The sequence below is a fragment of the Cryptotermes secundus genome, unplaced genomic scaffold (assembly GCF_002891405.2).
Source record: "Cryptotermes secundus unplaced genomic scaffold, Csec_1.0 scaffold1090, whole genome shotgun sequence".
NCBI lineage: Eukaryota > Metazoa > Arthropoda > Insecta > Blattodea > Kalotermitidae > Cryptotermes > Cryptotermes secundus.
In genome coordinates, this window is record NW_019734379.1 from 365,041 (window position 1) to 383,102 (window position 18,062).

The window sequence follows — 18,062 nt, forward strand, 5'->3', positions numbered from 1 at the left end:
ATCATTATCATTATCATCATCATCGTCGTCCTCGTCTTAATCATTATGATTGTAGTTGCTTTTCTCGGTCGTATTTTCTAACAGCCACGGTACTTTATTGTTTCTAAAAATATTGTGCTTCCAAGAAGCGGGGAAGCACCGGACTCTGATGCAATGCAGCTACTGCTCTCTGTATTCGCACGCAATTCAACTGTCCTGAAGATGGAGGCGATATGTTACTCCGAAACGTCGGTTAAAACCAAGAATACACGGCGCCAGATCCCAGAAGACGACTTTCTTAATCTTTTTCCTTCTTCCCATACTTGATCTAAATTGCCTCTCCATCTGCTTACATATACGAGTAAGTCTTCCTATATATACATTTTTTCGTTTACTGGTAGTTACCTCTATGTATGTACGCCATGGCTTCGAGTTACTGTCTCTACCATTCCTTCTATGTGTATTCGATTGCAATGGTAATTTTAATCCGTTGCTAATAATCTTGTGTTTCATTTGTTTCTCTTTTGATATTATTCCCATTAATGATCTAAAAAGCTCATGCTTGCCCTTTGTAATTTTTACGGGTAATTAATTTTCTGCTTATCAATGTTTCACTAAAAATTAATAGTTAATATTTCAGTTAAGGGAAGCCTTAATTGTCTCTTTCCTTTTTCTTCAGTTGCCATAAAATTTCAGCCCAAGTTCAAAATTAGGAGGCACGCCATATTGGGGTCTTTAGTATGAATAATTTGTGAGAAGGCAAGGTTGTCAAATTTACACACAAATAATGAAAATTAGCACCTGTTTTCCAAGACATAAATTTATCAATGGAACCGTAGTAAAACCCTGAGTAGAATGTGAGGGGAGGTTGGAAGAAAAAAATAGCTAGATCCAGGTAAAATTAAAAAAAAAGAGAAAACGAAATTGTACCCTCATTAAGGAACCCTTGGTGATAAAGACCGAAATTGATTGGCCTTTGCAAGCTACAAAATTACAACAGGTCTATCTGTTGTGTCTGTCGATTAGATCAACAGTGCATACAGCCCATTTGTGACCGTGTACAGAAGGTCTCGAATGAAAGGTGAAGAACATGTCCATGGTGAACACGAAGGGACGTGAAGGAAACGACAAAGATCTCTTTCAATGTAGGCTACTATTCCGAGTTTTTTCTTCCGGGACTCAGGAAAACTGCTGAACGTAGAATAACAGAATGGTATTCGAACACGTTATCGCCTGAACAGGATTCAGGAATTCTGTGCCTATCTCTGAGAGAACGCGCCGGCCTCAGAATCAGACATTTGCCCTAAAGAGACAGGTCTGCTTTGAGATTACTCTGATCTATCTATCTATCTATCTATCTATCTATCTATCTATCTATCTGTCTATCTGTGGCTCTACAACCTTTGTTGGGCCTTGACCGCGTTTTCAATTTCTTGATACACAGTCGATAGGACTCCCTGGACGGGGGATCAGCCCGTCGCGGCCTATAGAAATGACAACACAAACAGAATAAACGCACACAGACATTCATGCCTCAAGTGGGACTCGAACCCACGATCCCAGAGATTGAGCGGGCCACTGTGATGCACTCACAGCGTCGTTATATAGTGAGAGTGCTACAGACGAGTTTACACGTCAGACTTACAGTTCTCTCCGTCTGTCCCTTTGTCACGTCCTCCTCATGCTTAGCGCGAAAGCCGCAGCCTCGTGGCCTACCTTGTTCTCGCCGGATGAAAGCAGGTATCCGTGGTTTTCTTCCGTCACGCTAAAACACAAGTGTTCTTCCCCACAAACACTCACTCACTGGCGCATCAAAAAACACGCGACGCCGGCACCGTCATGCCCCCCCCCCTGGAGGGACGTCCCTCAATTATGTCACAAAAACACACCCCGCACACCTTTCCGAGCGCTACTGTCGGGGCACGGGCCCTGCGCCTGCTTGACTGTGAGGAACAGGTTGGGGGCGGGGCTCGGGGAGCCCCAAGCTAGCCAATGACATGTGGCAGGGGCTCTTCTAGTAGCCAATGAAAGTGTATAGTAGGCGTGTCACTGCCAACCAATGAAAGATCTCTGTGGTGATAATCGATCATTGTTCATGCAGCCGGTGACACGTATTACACCCTGCGCCCCATGCTGACACCTGCAGGTCGATTAGTCCAAAAAGTACTCCACTGTCCGTAAAGAGAGAAATTCAAAAGGCGCAGGCAATGCAAATAGCTATACACCTGCAAAACAGCTGATTGTGCGAGGCAGTTCTGTAATGCGTTCAAGGGAAACAGCTCGCAGTACTGAGCGTTTTTAATTTTTTGGAATAACGTCATGATATGCATATAAGTTATTGGTGGGAAAGCTAGAAGGAAAGAGACCACTTGGAAGACCAAGGCGTAGGTGGGTGGACAATATTAGAATGGATCTTAGACAGGATTGGATGTATGAATTGGATTGATCTGACTCAGGATAGGGACTAATAGAGGGCTCTTGTGAACACGGTAATGAACCTTCTTGTTCCATAGAATTCTGGGAAATTCTTGAGCAGCTGCGCAACTGGCGGCTCCTCAAGAAGGGCTCAACTCCCGGAATAAGTAAGTAAGTAAACATGGCACAGTTTCCTTAGAATAATTACCGTGTCAAGGGCACAGTTGAGGCAATGTTGTGTATATAGGGCATAACATTCATTGTGCGCTACAGGACAATTCTGCAGTAGACAAACCCGCAATGTCATTAGGCTGATTTCGCCATAAGTTGAATTATGTCAGAATGCCATTCAGCTGTATCACATGTAATGTTCGGTCGCACTTAAATAACGGAGCTTTTTAAGATTTTCATACCCTTTAGTTGGATTCGTCAGCACAACAAATATGCCCCTGATCAGATACGTTAGGTCTTCTGAAAGATTTCTTTATCTCTGGTCTTTCTTCGCAATGTGCAACTCACGCCATCTGCACTCAGTTGTGTAGCTTACAGTTTTAGTCACATGACCCGAAGTCAAATTACACGGTATTCCCCTTTTCAAAATCACTTGCTTAGCTGGAGGTGAGGCTGCAATGGAGAAGAAGTGAGAGCGGTGTTGGTGAGGGTAACGTGTGTAGCTACTTGAAGTCTGAGAGTGAGAAATGGGAGAACTTCTTTATCATCATTATTTCCTTCTTCTCTCCCTCCTTGCTTTCCTCATTAAGCTCATCCTTCTTCCACACTCTGAAAGGGCTAAATAAAACCAGAGGCTAGAACATTATCTTCTACGATGTGACGCCGTGGAATCTGATAGAATTTCGCCGAAGTTTCGGAAGACAAATACTGCATAATCGGAGAGTTGGTAAGCGCAACACAGCCTTTTCTTTCCCCGCGTTTCTGTGGCTGTTCGTCAACGTGAATATTAAGTCAGCACATTCTTCCGAAAAGTTTTTGAACTTATACCGGACTACACGGCGTCATATTCCTTTCGTTAGACAGTACATCACCTGTTCTTATTAGCCCAGTTTCCTTATTTTGAAGAAGTAAAAGGAGACTTATGTGATCACCTTGCTGTCTGCGTATTTATCTTCTGTGTCTGTACATCTGTCTGTGTCTCCCCCTCTTATTTCTCTTCTTTTCTATGCGGCCCGTGTCATCGAAAGAAAGTAGGCGATTAGTTCTTCACAGAACTTCTTGTTCTTCTTTTCGTACGCCTTAAGCCTGACCATCTGAACAGAGATGAGAGATTAGAATTTCAGCGTCAGGAAACAAAAGCCGTGAAATTATGACGTCATTTATTTCAATTGTCTTTAAAGAAAAAAAGTAGTGCAGTTATAGTTCTCAGCTTCAGCAGGTGCAAAGGGTTTTCAACTGAGGGAAGAAATTGTTAAAACATGTAATTGCATGACTTACGAAATAAGTTTATTTTTGCGAGTTGTTTGAAAGTGAATTGCCCTCCGGCTGCTTCGTCTTTGCGCATGCGCCAGTTTCAAGTGCTGAGTACTTACCGTGGGGTCGCCCTACAGGCCTGTTCTTAAACTTCCTACTCTCTGATTCTATACCAGCAAGCGTACCTTGCGGCCACACGTCACGCAGCTCCGTCTGTGCCTCTGAGCCAGTTGATTCCAATTGGTGGAGGAGGGGGGAGCATGAGACCATGAGAGAAATATCAGTTCTTTTACAATGATTTTTGTTCCTGGCTGCATAGACACATCTCTTCCGTAAGTTGAGTCACATAGAGAAAGCTGGGAGAGATTGGATTTCAGTATTTGACTGCATTATATATATTGCCAAATAAAGAGCACGGTGCAGGTTTTGATTTAAAGTTTTGAGCTATTTTTTTATTATGGTTTCAGTACAAATTATGCGTCACTTTATATTACACAATACAATAAACACGAGTGGAAATATTTCGTTCAATAAAGGAACTGAAAGGGCATGAGTATAATGGGAAAACATCGAGGAGCCATCGCTGTGATCGGTATGGTGGGAGGAAAGGGTAAGGCCGTGTCTCTTTTGCATCAGTTTATATTTGTTTTGTGTACATTAAGCCCTTCGGCGGATCTTATACTTCCTGTCAGTACAAGACTCAGTGGCGTCGATGATAGATGAATGATGAATTGGAAGGGGTCTTTATAGAAGCTGTCGTGGTCTAATCGATGTACTATCCCAGCATTTAGCGGCCTCCGTAGTCTAGGGGTAACGTTCCCACCTCATGACTCAAGTTACGCGGGTTCAAACCCGGAGGAGGTCGTGGAATTTTTAGGGGCGGAAATATTCATAGAACAAGTCCTCCGGGAGGGACTTTAAGCCGTGGGTCCCGTGTCGTAGGTTTACGGCACGTAAAAGATCCTCATGTCTCTAGGAGACCTCTGAGCAAAATTAGGCCAAAAAGTTTCCCGCCTAAGTATTCTCCAATGCATCCGGTAGATGGGGAAGTTATCGGGTACCAATGCCAGTAGACTACCGACCTCGCTGACAGAAAGGGGAGAGTTATCGGGTACCACTGGCAGTAGAGGGCCGACCTCGCTGGCAGAAAGGGGAGATAGCGGGCACCAGTATAGGGAGGGTATGGCGACGGTAGAAATTAAAGGGGGACGTACAATAGACTATTAGTCGCGGTGCATGGGGAAACCCACCCCCTCTATACTGAATAAGTGAATCCCAGCATTTGCCTGGCGGGACTGAGGCAGCACACCACATCCGTTACGGTAATGAAGTCCAGATGACTGAGACGAGCGAGACACATAGCACGGAAGGGAGAGATCAGAAATACATACAAAATTTTGGTTGGAAATCCTCAATGGAAAGCACCCAAGGTAAGGTAAAGGTCAAGTTCTCCCTGTGCTTAACTAATCAAGCACCGCACTGTGAAGACGTATGGATGATTGGAGGTATAGCTCCACCATTCCTCACCACGACACTAGAAGGAAGTGAATGGTGAGCTTCACGTCCCGGTCGCTTTGCTCCAGGAACCCACTGGATAGGTCCAAGAACCGAGCCGGACGACGTGGAGAAAAGAGAAACCTTACCCCTCTGTCGTCCAGCCCGTAGCCAGTCGCTATACCGACTGAGCTATCCAAAGCGGAAAGTTGTGGACTGGATTCTTCTGGCTCAGGATAGGAAGCAGTGACGGGATCTTGTGAACACGTCGATGAACCATCGAGTTCAGCAAAAAATGTTAATTTCTTTAGTAACTAAGAGCCTCTTCTGCTCCGTGAGGTCAGTTAATTGAAAAGCAGCACTAGCAACTTCTGAAGGGAGTCCCGCCCTCTGTACGTGAAGGAATCAGCAAGTCACGTGATTCTCGTACAGCTGCAGGTACAAGGGATCGAAGTGGTGAGTGGTTCTGCTGAAGTATTGGAGTTGCTCGCTGCATTCAAATCGGATGGGAATCCTGTTCCTGAACAGTATGCAACCCATCTGCCACCAGTTACGGAACCATTCCCAGAGGCAATTTATTTATACCCTCCAGACGGATTCACGACATAATGGAAACTTTACATATGTATTTATATATAGTCATGCTCAGGTGGCTAGACCCTGGCTTCTAACCTCAGAGGTCTGGATTCAGTGCTGGAGGACTTCATGTGAGATTCGTGTTGGGTAAAGTTACACCGAAACGGAGTCATCTTCGAGTTCCTTTATTTATCCCCTGCCCGCCATCAGTGCGCGCTTGTTCCATAATCATCTGCCACCGCCCTCTAAGTTGTGCAGTGGTTCTGACAGGCAGCGCATTATGACAACCTCGATCTTCAAGTTTGGGGCTTCGTCTCTGGCCCGGCAGTTGGCTGGTTACAGAGTAAGGAAGGAAAACATTATTTATTTATTTGTATAAATAAACAGGTGTAAATAAACAAGCAGTCTGTCAGTGTCTGAGTCCAGATGCATATTGGGAATGTGTGGCATTCTTAACATCAGTACTAGAAGTGGGTGGTGCTCAAATTCATGCTCTGGCTGCCTTACCCCTGGCGGTAAGAGCCGCCGGAGGCTGCCTGGGAGCCCAGGTCCAGCCTATATGCTGTGGAGAACAGAGAAACCTATTCTCTTACCGGGAGTCAAAATCCGGCCATCGAACCATTAGCCACTCACGGTAATGAATGAATCATCACCGGCTTAACTCAGACGGTATCTTTACCAGGTGCTTGGTGATCTTAATTTATTTTGTTGTTAGGCAGTTAGTCACGTAGTTAGTCTCTGAGTCAATGAGTTGGTTACGTGTAGTTGAGACCGATTTAAGATCCTGTTATGCAGAATATGTGAGTAATTTGAGACCGAAACGGCTTTGTAACATGTACTGCCGGGGCAGTTAAAGTATCCCCCAAATTGGCTCTAATAGGAAGTTAATGGTACCACTCTAAACACAGGGACCGCCTGGTTCTGTTCGCAGTTTCTGCAGTATTTGTGATGTTTTGTTGCTTCTGCGCAGGTGTCACTTTCACTGTACTCCAGAGTTCCAATGTCCACAGCGCTTCACTCGAGTAGTCTTCTAATGCAGAAATATTTGTTGCGGAAGGAAGAAAATGAAATCTTGCGTCAAATTATTGTGTTTCTGGACATTATCCATTGTCCGGTTTTCATTTAAAGCAGAAAAAGTTGCTCTATCGATTGGGCCCAACTGAATAGGTTCCCCCTGAAGACGGAGACAGAATCCAGTCTTCGAAACGTGTGTGTCCCTATCTCCGGAGATAGGGACTAGCTCTATCGAATGGGCCCAACTGAGTAGGTTCCCCCTGAAGACGGAGACAGAATCCAGTCTTCGAACCGTTGTGTTTTAAATAGAACTAAGACGATGGGTAATGTCCGGAAACACAACCACTGTATTAATACGAGTATATCATCGTCACAGGCTCCTACACCTAAGTCCCGTGTGTTGAACCGTGTCTCCAGTATGGAGATTCTGGATCCAAACATGTGCTCAATTTTGACGTAAAGATCTGCATCACTATCCAATGATGATGTATCCTGAAGGATAATTCAGCTTCCAGTGCAACTGCATGGTTATGACTTACATATTTCGTCCCAAGAATAACCAGAGTTACAGGCGATGCGTGACCTACATATTTTGCAGATTTTGCCGCGAAAATAATCTCCAACAAGTTACAGTTAAATCCAAATTCATTTTGAAATTAGGTCTGCAGTTCACTGTCTAACTCCGTGGAGCTGAGTCCGTCTTGAGAAGCCAGTAATTCCTCAGCCGCTGAAGAAAATCCCAGAATTTGATGAAATTTAAATGTTTGTTACCGTGTCCACAAAATTCCACCACTAATCCTTACCCTGAGCCAGATGAATCCACTCAACATTCTCAGATCTGATTCCTGTTTAATATTGTCCTCCCGTCTACATTGAAGTCGTCCTTCAGGTCTTCCTATCGAATCTTGGGGTGCACTTCTCTGCCATGCGTGCCCTACCCAATCCACGCTCCTTGGCTTCATCATGCTAATGATATGTCGGAGGTTTGGAAAGTATGAAACTTCTCGTTATGCAGCTTTCTCCAGTCCCGTATTGTTTCATCTCTCTTAGGTCCAAATGTTCTCCTCAGCGCCTTGTTATTAGACATCCTGCATCTATATTGTTCCTTTAATGTGAAAGTCCGAGTTTCAAACTCACACAAAACTAGAAGTTAAAGTATAACTTCTTTATATTTTAATCTTTACGTAGGCTGCAATGTATATATATACACACACACACTTATTGTCACGTGGTAAGTGTGGCTATAGACGGGGTTTAGATTTGTAAACGGATTTATTGAACACCTTAACACAAAACAAGTGGCTGCACTTTACAGATCATTGTCACGCAAAGGCTGGTGTCACCAGTAACAGTCTTCACTGCGCTGCTTGGTAACGTCTTCCAACATTGTACGTTCCTCTGCTTCCGGTCTCACGTCCTCGCAGGCTGGCGGCCATCTCACACCAACCTTCCACTCTTCTGACTGCCTTCTCAAGACTGTCCCGTAATGGTAGTTGGTCCTCGTTGTATAGCCCCGGCACGGACCGCAGAGGAAACGTCTCTTTCATTGTTGCATGTGTGTTGCGGCGATTAGGTGACGTGAGCCATTGCTTAGCAACGGACGTGTTTGCAGAGCCATTCCATATCAACGGCTGTCTCTGCTGGCTTCACAATTCTGGCTTTCAGCAGACGTGCCATCTACCTCTGAATTATGCTTTAGTATAAAACGGTGAAGTTTTCCCTGTGCTCAATTAATTAAGCACCGCACCATGAAGACGTATTGAGGGTTGGAGGTTTAGTTCCACCATTCCTAACCTACGCATTAACTGGAGGTGAGTGGTCAGCTTTATCCTCGGTGAAAGAACCATCGGTACCCAGTGAATGGGAGACTGTGTACCCCAGAGTCGGTCAGGACGCTGTGAAGTATAGGAAAATCCCTTGCCACTGCTTGGATTCGAACCCCAACCCTTCAGCTGGCAACCCTTCCGCATACCGATTAAACTATGCCCGCTCCTTGAATCATGTATCTTTAATGATAATATACATTTTCATTTCTTGATTTTAAAAGAGATAGTTTAGTTTACTTTAGTTTAGTTACTCTTAGGGATAAGTCGGATGACTGAGTCATCATAGCGACTGGTCTACGAACTGGATGGTCCAGGAACCGATATTCGACTCCTGGCAGCGGGGAGATATTTGTACCTTCCTCACAGCTGCCAGACTGGCTCTGGGGCCCACCTGGCTTCTTATTAAATCAACGCCGGGGGCTCCTGCCCCTGAAGAAAACCGGTCTAGATGTGAAGTTGTTTACTCGCCTTAATCCAGTGTCAAGATTACGAATATATGGAGCTATACCTCCACTTCCCCATACGTATCCATGGAGCACTGCTTATTTATTACGGAGACTAGTTTAGCTTTATCATTTTATTAGCATTCAGGCAGTTATGATAATTATATTCATGCTTCTTTTTTCTTATTTTTCTTTCCCTCATTCTACTTTTGCTCCTTCCTCTCCCGCTGCTGAAGCACTTATTTCTGCAGCAAGAAACACGAGGCGTAACTGTGCGTGTGGCGGACTGCATAGTCAGTCAGTCACGTGAGCACTCGTGCGTCCCAGCAAGGCTGACAACCTTATCACAACATAAGAGTCGTGAGTCGACTGCTTAACATTCTGCTAGATCATTCACTGTACTCTCCGGGTTATAGACTGAAAGTCTGGGGAACTGGGTTCGACTCCCGAAAACATTACAGATGTCTCTCCTTCCATATACTTCCATCAGATCCTGAGGCTCGTTCAGACCCTCAACCAGGCACTCCTCTTTCTAAACGCGCAATAACACCCTGCACATTTCCATCAGTGTTTTTGCCAGCTTTCTGAACTCTTGATGGGCGCGCAATTTCGTGCCGTAATGATTGTTATACGGAGAGAGTGCGGAACTGCGGATGTTGTGTAATGGGAGAGCACAGCAAAGCGCTCGCTACGGTTTAATGTCACTTCTCCATGTCCAATGTTATCTCACGCGCAACAAATTGTACACGTGTAATTGATAAGTAACCATCACATCTACAAGTAAATTACACTACACTCAGTTACAAATGTATCCATCCATCCGACAGACCACACAACCATCCGGCTCTTCATTTGTCCTTCCGTCCGTCTGCACATTCTTCTGCATGCCCATCCTACCATTCACCCCAATCCACCTGCCTATCCATCCATTTGTTCACCCATCAGTCGCTGGCTTTCCACTGCGGCGGCCCGGGTTCGGTCCTGGGTCTGGTAAAGAGGGATTTGTGGTGGACAATACACTCTGTGTTCATACTGCAGATTTCCTTGATATCAAAGCAGTCGTGCTCTAAAGGTTAAGAAAGGAAAGGTAAAATTATTCGTGTAACAGGCCGTGGAGACCCATGGGGTTGTCAGACATCGAGACTGCCACATTTTCTCTAGACTATCGGCTCACAGAGGGCGATGAGGTTGTCAGCCTTAAGCTCCGGCCGCTCTTTGCCCCCAGGAAGATTCCTGGTACTCATTTCTGTTAGAGGCTGAGTTGACACCACTAACATAGCGCGATTGTAAGCATTAGGTCAATTGAAAAATCCAGTAACCTCATCTGGAATCGAACCTGCGACCTTCCGGTGTGTAGCATAGTTCCTCAACCAACCATGCTACCGCGTGCTTCCTCTAAATGGTTAAATTGCACAATTAAATAACCAACAATTGTGAGCGTAACGTAAATGGCAAAGTTTTGGCTTATTTTGATGACGTAAGTGGCTGGACTATGCCGGTCACGGTAGCCGAGCGGTCTAAGGCATGCACTGTCTTCGCTCGCTCGGAAGCCGAGATCGTGGGTTCGAATCCCACTCAGGGCATGTATGTTTGTGTGCGTTTTTCTGTGTTGGTCTACAGGTAGAGGCCTTGCGACGAGCTGATCACTCGCCCAAGGAGTCCTACCGTACGTGTAAATCTAGTAAACCGAAGTGAAACGGAGAGTTTCATGAACGTAGGCCTAGGCCCAAATGAGGGTTGTAGCGCCACAGGGGAAAAAAAATGGCTGGACTATATGGTTTCGACTGACAGGATGGTTGTTATGTGAAGTGGAAAGGAATTGGAAGGAAGTGGTCGTGGCCTGCTCTAGATACCGCCTCTGGCTTTGCTTGTAGGGACTGAGGAACATCACGAGGGACCTCAGAATATCCAATGCCCCGGCCTACATTCGAACCGAACACCTCCCCAGTACAAGTATGAAGCGCTGGCGCTAGATTTGCGTGTCCGATGTGACGTTGCCCACCCCTGCGCGCCTCACCCCCGAGCAGGTGCTCGTGAGGCCAACCCGTTAGTCCCTGCCTCACGCAACCGAAATCTTCCTGAATTGTCACTGAGCAGGCTATGTGATTGGCTCGTCAGAAGAGACAGGTGATAATCCGGCGGCCGTGGCACTGACGGGCACAATTTGTCAAAGAGAATCAAATTTAGTTCTCAGGGGGCACATTTGACAGGATCGTCCTTATATGATGTAAACTTCCTTACAGACCGATACGGATAAACAGTAAGAGGGTAAGGTTGTCTCTGTGCTAGCTAAGCAGGAAGCCATGAAGGCGTATGCTGAAGTGGAATTAATGCTTCGCGCCTTCTTACTGTCTGCCAGAAACGTGTCTGACGGCACGTCACACCTTGAGCAGGCAACCTCAAGGAAGAAAAATCCCGTCTGCTGTAGGAGACCTCCGGTATAGCTATCTGGGTTCCCAGCATACCTTGCAAGTAGAGTCTAGTGACTTTATAGTGATGACGTAACGATTCACGTATTGTACAATTCGCTAACACAATTGGGAACGATTTGAAACGAAGTGTCGTAACCTAACTCAATGTCCTATCCCAGCATTTGATTTGATGGACTGAGGAGATCCACAGTGTGGGTAGCCGGTCCGCGGTCCTGGATTTGAACCCAAGGCCTCGAATCGTGAGTGCTACCAATACTCTTCAGGCTTGTGACAATGCTGTGTTTTTAATAATAAGGCTATGTTGCACATTTCCCATCGTCCTTACGTACATTTAATCTATACGAGGTTTCGGAACCTCGATTTGCTTTCTTCATCAATATAATGGGGAGAATGAACCGTTGGTTAGTTAGAAGAAATTTGTCTCTTGAGGCACTGTGCCACAAGCCGGAAAGTTTGGGGCTCTATTCCCGATTAGGTCATTAGGCTTTTTCCAGTTGACCTAATCGTTCCAGCCGAACTATGGCCCTGGGGTAGACTGAGCCCCTAACAGAAATGATTACCAGGAATGATCCTGGGCCGGCGCTTAAGGCTGACAACCTCACTGCCATCTGTGAGCCAGTTTTATAGAAAATGTGGGAGCCTCGACGTCTCACAAACCTGTGGGCCTCCACGGCCTGTGACAAGGATAGCTTTAGCGTTTACCTCTACCAGACTACACAGCGTCATATCCCAGGAGACTGTACTCTTCATAGTCACGGCCGTGGGAACCTCGCATCCAGCACAAACACTATTTCTGCAGGAACCCAGAGTTGTCCCATGAGGGTGGAGGATAGGAAATACACTGTTAATTTTTTCTCTTCTGTAAATTCTGTGGTAACCGTGGATGCAGGTAATGAATGGTGCGCCTTGAGGCCCATGTAATGGTTTCCTTCGGACTTTAATGGACTTGTCGCGTGCGATGAGCGCTCCTAATTTCGCTAATAAACGTTTTATCCATTACTGTATGCTTTGAATTGCTGTTGTTGGCTCAGCTGGGTCTGCGGGAACAGCAAAGATAAATTAATTTTAGTTCCAATCAAAAAGTAAACGTTGCACTCCATGGGACACTTCACAGCCACTGCTGCATGTATTTGCATGTTTAACATTAAAACATTATGAATTGTATCCACGGAGTGTACTCGTTGTTACGTGTTTAGTAAAAGTCTCAGAAAAACGGAGATTGTTTCCCTGAACAGCGCTAATTGGTACTGTACTGGAGACGCGGTATAGGAAACTTCTAAGCGGGAAGATGTTTCTATCCACTACCCCAAATTATTGTCACGATTTTTCTCAACTACCAGCTTACAACTAAGCCAAGCGGTTATCTAGCTTACAGCTACTCGTCATTTAACCTATTTTTGACATCTCAGAAGGGACCGCTCAGAAGACGCCGTTCCTTTGTTGCAGTGCAATTCTTGTGTTCGTGTCTGTTGGTGTGCCCGCGTGATTGCTACTCAGCCATTACCCAGCAACGGCCGTTTTTTGCAGATCCATTATTTAGCAACAGCTGTTGTATAGTTGTTCATTTCGCGGTCATTGCCTAGCAACAGGTCTGAATGCCACATCATACTGTTTCCATGGACCTTGCCCGCAACGATTCGCAAAGCGAATCAACAATGTATTCACCAACACCCAGGCAAATGAGCATTGCTGGGTTTACATGCATGAAATTTTACACCTCGCCGTTGGTTCGTATGTCTCCCTCCCCAAATTTATCTCTGTTATCTCTCACTCATTGCTCCCAACTAATCTAACGCCTCTACTTCACTTTACTTTTCTGCTGCCCTTACAAGGACGAAAGGGCAAAGCCTGGGAACTTTATTATAAAATTATATTCTTTCTCCCACCACAATGAAATTTCTCCCTTTTCTACCACGATTTTCCCTTTCAGCTATTCTTCTGCTTGCTTAGGTTTCTTTCTCTTCACTCCGTCTGAAATGGTACTCCATACCGGGAACCACGTGCCATGAAACCCGCCTTGAATTGGTAGACACAACAGAGCATATTCAATTGTTTTGAAACCCATCGTGGTTCCTTGAAGAGCTGAGTTCTGACTTGTCTTCCAGTTACGGTTTGTTTGATGATGCTGTCATTATGTATTCCCACTTTTACATTGTTCTATATATCTCGTCTCAAGCCAAAGAAGAGTCGAGTTAGTTGTTTCGACATATATGGACAACTTCTTTTGTGCATAAATACAAGAGGTATCATGTTTTTTTTCTATTAGACCGGGTTTGAATCCATAGTCTGTTAAGTTAAATGGTTCTCAATCATTATTTCAGCTGCCAGTATGGCGTGAGCTGCTTACAAAGTAACTGGTGGTGATTTGCAATCTCGCTCTTCCATAGCGATCATCAATCACGGTCTTATGACGGTTATTCTGTGCTCCCTAAGTGACAGAAATGAGAAACGAGGAATGCTAAATGCCCCTGTTCAGTTAAGCCGTTTAAGCAAACACTGAGGCACTGATATTGGCTTAGCCTCCCACGTTAGGTTAGTAAGAATGTTTCACTACAGAATTTCTTGTTTTAGTGGATAATTATTTTGTGTTCTGCTGTACCAGGTCAGCTGGTGTCGGTGTTCTGTTTCGTCTCACTTATCACTGGTTCACAGCATGCATCGCATAACCGAGATCACATTATTGGGGGGAGGGGGGAGGAAGAAGGATCTGTACCTCACATTTTAAGACTTACCCCAATTGACACAGAAGAGAAACTAGAAATGACGTAATTCAGGAATTCTGAGGCTCTCCAAGATTAAGCTAAATAAGTACTTCAACTCGACCGAGGGGTAAGGGCATGTAAGGTATGGGAAATGCTACAGAATCACATTTACAACGCCCCAGAGAAAGCGGATTTTTGAAGAACTAGCAATAGATGGTAAGAATCAGATTAATTTGTGTGTATATGTATATATATATATTGGTGTCAGGATTTGAAGTTGTTTCAAGTTGCCATATGGCTCTGCACTGTCCAGTCTTACAGCTCTGATTCCGGTTCGATCCCTGGTCAGTTCATGTGGGATTTGTGGTGGACAAACTTTTGCACTTAGACGTGTTTCTCCGAGCTCTCCAGTTTCCCCTGCAAATTCTTATTCTAAACTTCTCTCATCTGCCGTCATGGACTGGCATAACTAGCCGTTTATGGACCGATTACCGAAGAGCGAGCTCTCATTCGGCGATAAAATTAAAAGACATCACATTCTTTCTGATAGAGAGGCAGTTCCGATATTTCCCTGAAGATAGCAACCGTGCAGCTTTGTTTAGGAACACTGCATCAGTAAAAGGCTGAAATTTAATAAAAAATCGTTACGGCATTTTTTTTAGAAAGGGGTCCTATTTTTAAAACTAGACTGCTCACAATTATTGGGCACAAACCCATAACAGATGATGTCTTAAATGCCGAATATAAATAAAATTCTTCGAACCGTTCAGGCGCTAGAGAACGCAAATACATATATACGAACACAACATATATAGAGCCGGCATACCAAAAATCACTTCCCGTGTTCAGTTGTGGCTTGAGACGTGTAAAACAGTCAAAATCCCATGCCGATTTTTCACAATCAGATCTCTTCTCATGTCAGGTAATATGAGCGAGTAAAAAAGTGTTAATAAATTAAGTGTCGAAATACAGGGCTACTATAAATGATTCATTCGTTTTTAAAACGCTATATTTTCCAAAGCATTATACATACAAACATGATTATATAAAAAAATAACCATAAACTCACTAAGTTTATATTATGTGCACCAGTTGATAGCACGAGTTCAATGCCTTTACAAAATGGCGACAAAGCAAGAAAAGATATTTTGTTTGTTGGAATATGCGAGATATTCGTCTGTTACAGCAGTGCAACGCGCATTCAAAAGAGAGTACGGAAAAGAACTCCCATGTAAACAAAGCATTTTGTGGTGGTATCGGCAATTTAAGGACACGCTGGATTGGGCGTGTTGGTGAGGATGACGTAGCTCTGTTCACTTGTCCCCCCAGATCACCTGATCTAACGCCTTGTGACTTCTTCCTTTGGGGGTACATTAAGGATCCTGTTTACGTACCCCCACTGCCAAGAACACTAGTAGAGCTGAGGGAACGCATCGATGCTGCAGTGATGACCATTGACAGGTCAATGGTCATCACTACAAAATGTGTGGAACGAGCTCGACTACGGCCTGGATGTGTGTCGTGTGACCCAAGGGGCACACATAGAAGATTTGTAGAGTGTGTAGGAAACTTGGTGAGTTTACGGTTCTTTTTATATATCAAACATATTTGTACATATACTGCTTTGGGAAATATAGCGTTTTAAAAACGAATGAATCATTTATAGTGCCCTGTATTTGGCATCTAACAAATTGATGCACTTCTCTCAAGAACGCGAAACAAACGAGTACATAAAAATCACGATAAACAGAACTGCCTGAAAAGCAGCATGGATCGGTTAGGAAAGGTCATCGGTCACGTGACATTTGTTATGTTCCTGGAACCTGTAGTGTTCCGGACAATTAGAGAGGCCGCCAGCTTGGACTCCGACGTGAAATAAAAACAATTAACTTGTCTAATTGAAAACCGGTTATAATAAAGCAGTTTGTTTGATAGGTTCATTACACATCTCCTCTGCACAGTTCTTATACGTTGTGGCTGATTCCGAAACATTCACACACAGATCACACAACTGCTGTTACATTGGTTCCATTCCGACCGTAATGTAGTCTCAAAGGCTGTGCCGACGGGGCCGTGGCTACTGGTAGGGCAGGACAGGCGAAGAGCTAGGTGCAAGGCAAGGAGAACACTGCGGTCCGCGTTTCGGAGTGGTGCGGGCAGAATCTTATCCTTGCCATTTAGAGGAAATTGGCCAGGAGACGTTGCACGTGCTGTGTCCTAATGAGCGTGGCGTTATTTCCCTGAAGACACCGACCATGCTGCAGTTCTATTTAGTCCGTAAATTCCGGACATTTCATCAGAATTTTTGTTGTTTTTCTTTACGGCTAAACCATTTGAAGTGGCCCCATTCGTGAGTCTATGACCTTATGCTTCCACATCCTTTCTAATTAATATTTACTAATTATCCCACCGTTCGGAGCTCTAAGATCTGAGCTACTTGCAGAGGGCACAAAACGGCGCGTGTCCCTTCATTGGGCTGAAAGTCAGTCTGTCCATAAAAATGTGTGTGTGTGTGTGTGTGTGTCAGCTTAGTCAAATATCGATCCGTGTTGATATCGACTCCCGGGAGGTATCTCTGTCTGTCCATCGCGTCATTCCCCTGACAGGCTGTCCGACTTAACTCCAGCAGGGCTGTGGCTCACTTAATTACGGCCAGGCGTTTCCCTCTTGTGGCCTCCTCGAGACGTGATCTGCACGATATATATGCGAAGTGTCGTTTGGTTTGCGGGTTCAATCAGCGGCGTGCAGACATCAACAGTCGATACTGTATCGACTCCGGTGTTTTCATAGGTGCTATATAGCGGTGTAATGACTAAGCTACGTGATGGTCCTGCCATAGCTCAGGCGCTCGTGTTCGAGCCCGGGTGTGGTCATGTGGGGTTTTTGGTGGGAAAAGTGGCACTAGAGCAGGTTTTCTCCAAGTACTTCAGTTTCCCCTGCCAGTTCTCATTCCACTGATTGCTTCACATTCATCATCATCTATCATCCGGGGCTGGTACAATAGGCCCACTAATGGCCGATGTACAAAATGGACTCAGTCTCACCCCACTCACAGAAAATGAAAAAGAATTAAGCTACGGAATGGAGTATCGAGGAGCTGGGGCGATATCTTCTGTCTTCCCCGTAGAGTTCACACAGGTTATGGGTTCACCCTTGAATACTGGAGTTCAGTCCTCTGGGTTAGAGCGGCCAGGGCGTGAAGGAGACCACTGACCTCCGTCTAATGCTGAGTTTACGTATGCATGTAGATGTGTCTCAGTTCTTACATGCCTTTCCGTACTCTGATGATGAATTAACCAACGTGACACATGTCTCCAAACTTTTTACTGTTTTTGAGGAATGCTGTGTGAACACAGATGATACATAACGCCAAATTAAATAAAAATATGACACAAATAACGAACAGGTAAGGATTTAGAAGGGAGTTGGCGTGGCTCTGTTGAAGATACTATCCTGTTATTCTTCTGCAGAAACTGAGTAAAGCCACGAAACTTCCCAGCAAAGATAATAGAAGGGATAGCTGAAAATTAAATAAGGTACAAACAGCTACCCCCCCCCCGGTATAGAACTACAAGATTAGAGGTTATGGCGACATCAAACTGCTAGGTCTTAAATTTTATCCAGCGGGTCTCAAATGGACGTGGATACGTAAATTGCTGCCGCATTAAGTGACCGAAGCAGAGGTTGGAATTTCCACTCGGCCCATGGAACCGGATGATTCATTACCGTACTGAAACAAGCCGCCCTAGACCATGA

The 18,062-nt window shown here is 44.9% G+C and overlaps 2 protein-coding genes across 2 annotated transcripts in view; one reads left to right on the forward strand and one right to left on the reverse strand.

Moving 5' to 3' along the window:
* The window catches only part of LOC117282669 (paired box pox-neuro protein), an 87,745-nt gene extending 85,940 nt beyond the window's left edge, over positions 1–1,805 (reverse strand). Inside the window, exon 1 of the mRNA XM_033753249.1 lies at positions 1,625–1,805. The gene's annotated coding sequence lies outside the window, so the exon portion shown is untranslated. The remainder of the gene's footprint in view (positions 1–1,624) is intronic.
* The window catches only part of LOC111868961 (mediator of RNA polymerase II transcription subunit 20), a 344,422-nt gene that overhangs the window by 114,245 nt on the left and 212,115 nt on the right, over positions 1–18,062 (forward strand). The gene's annotated exons all lie outside the window — the stretch shown is intronic.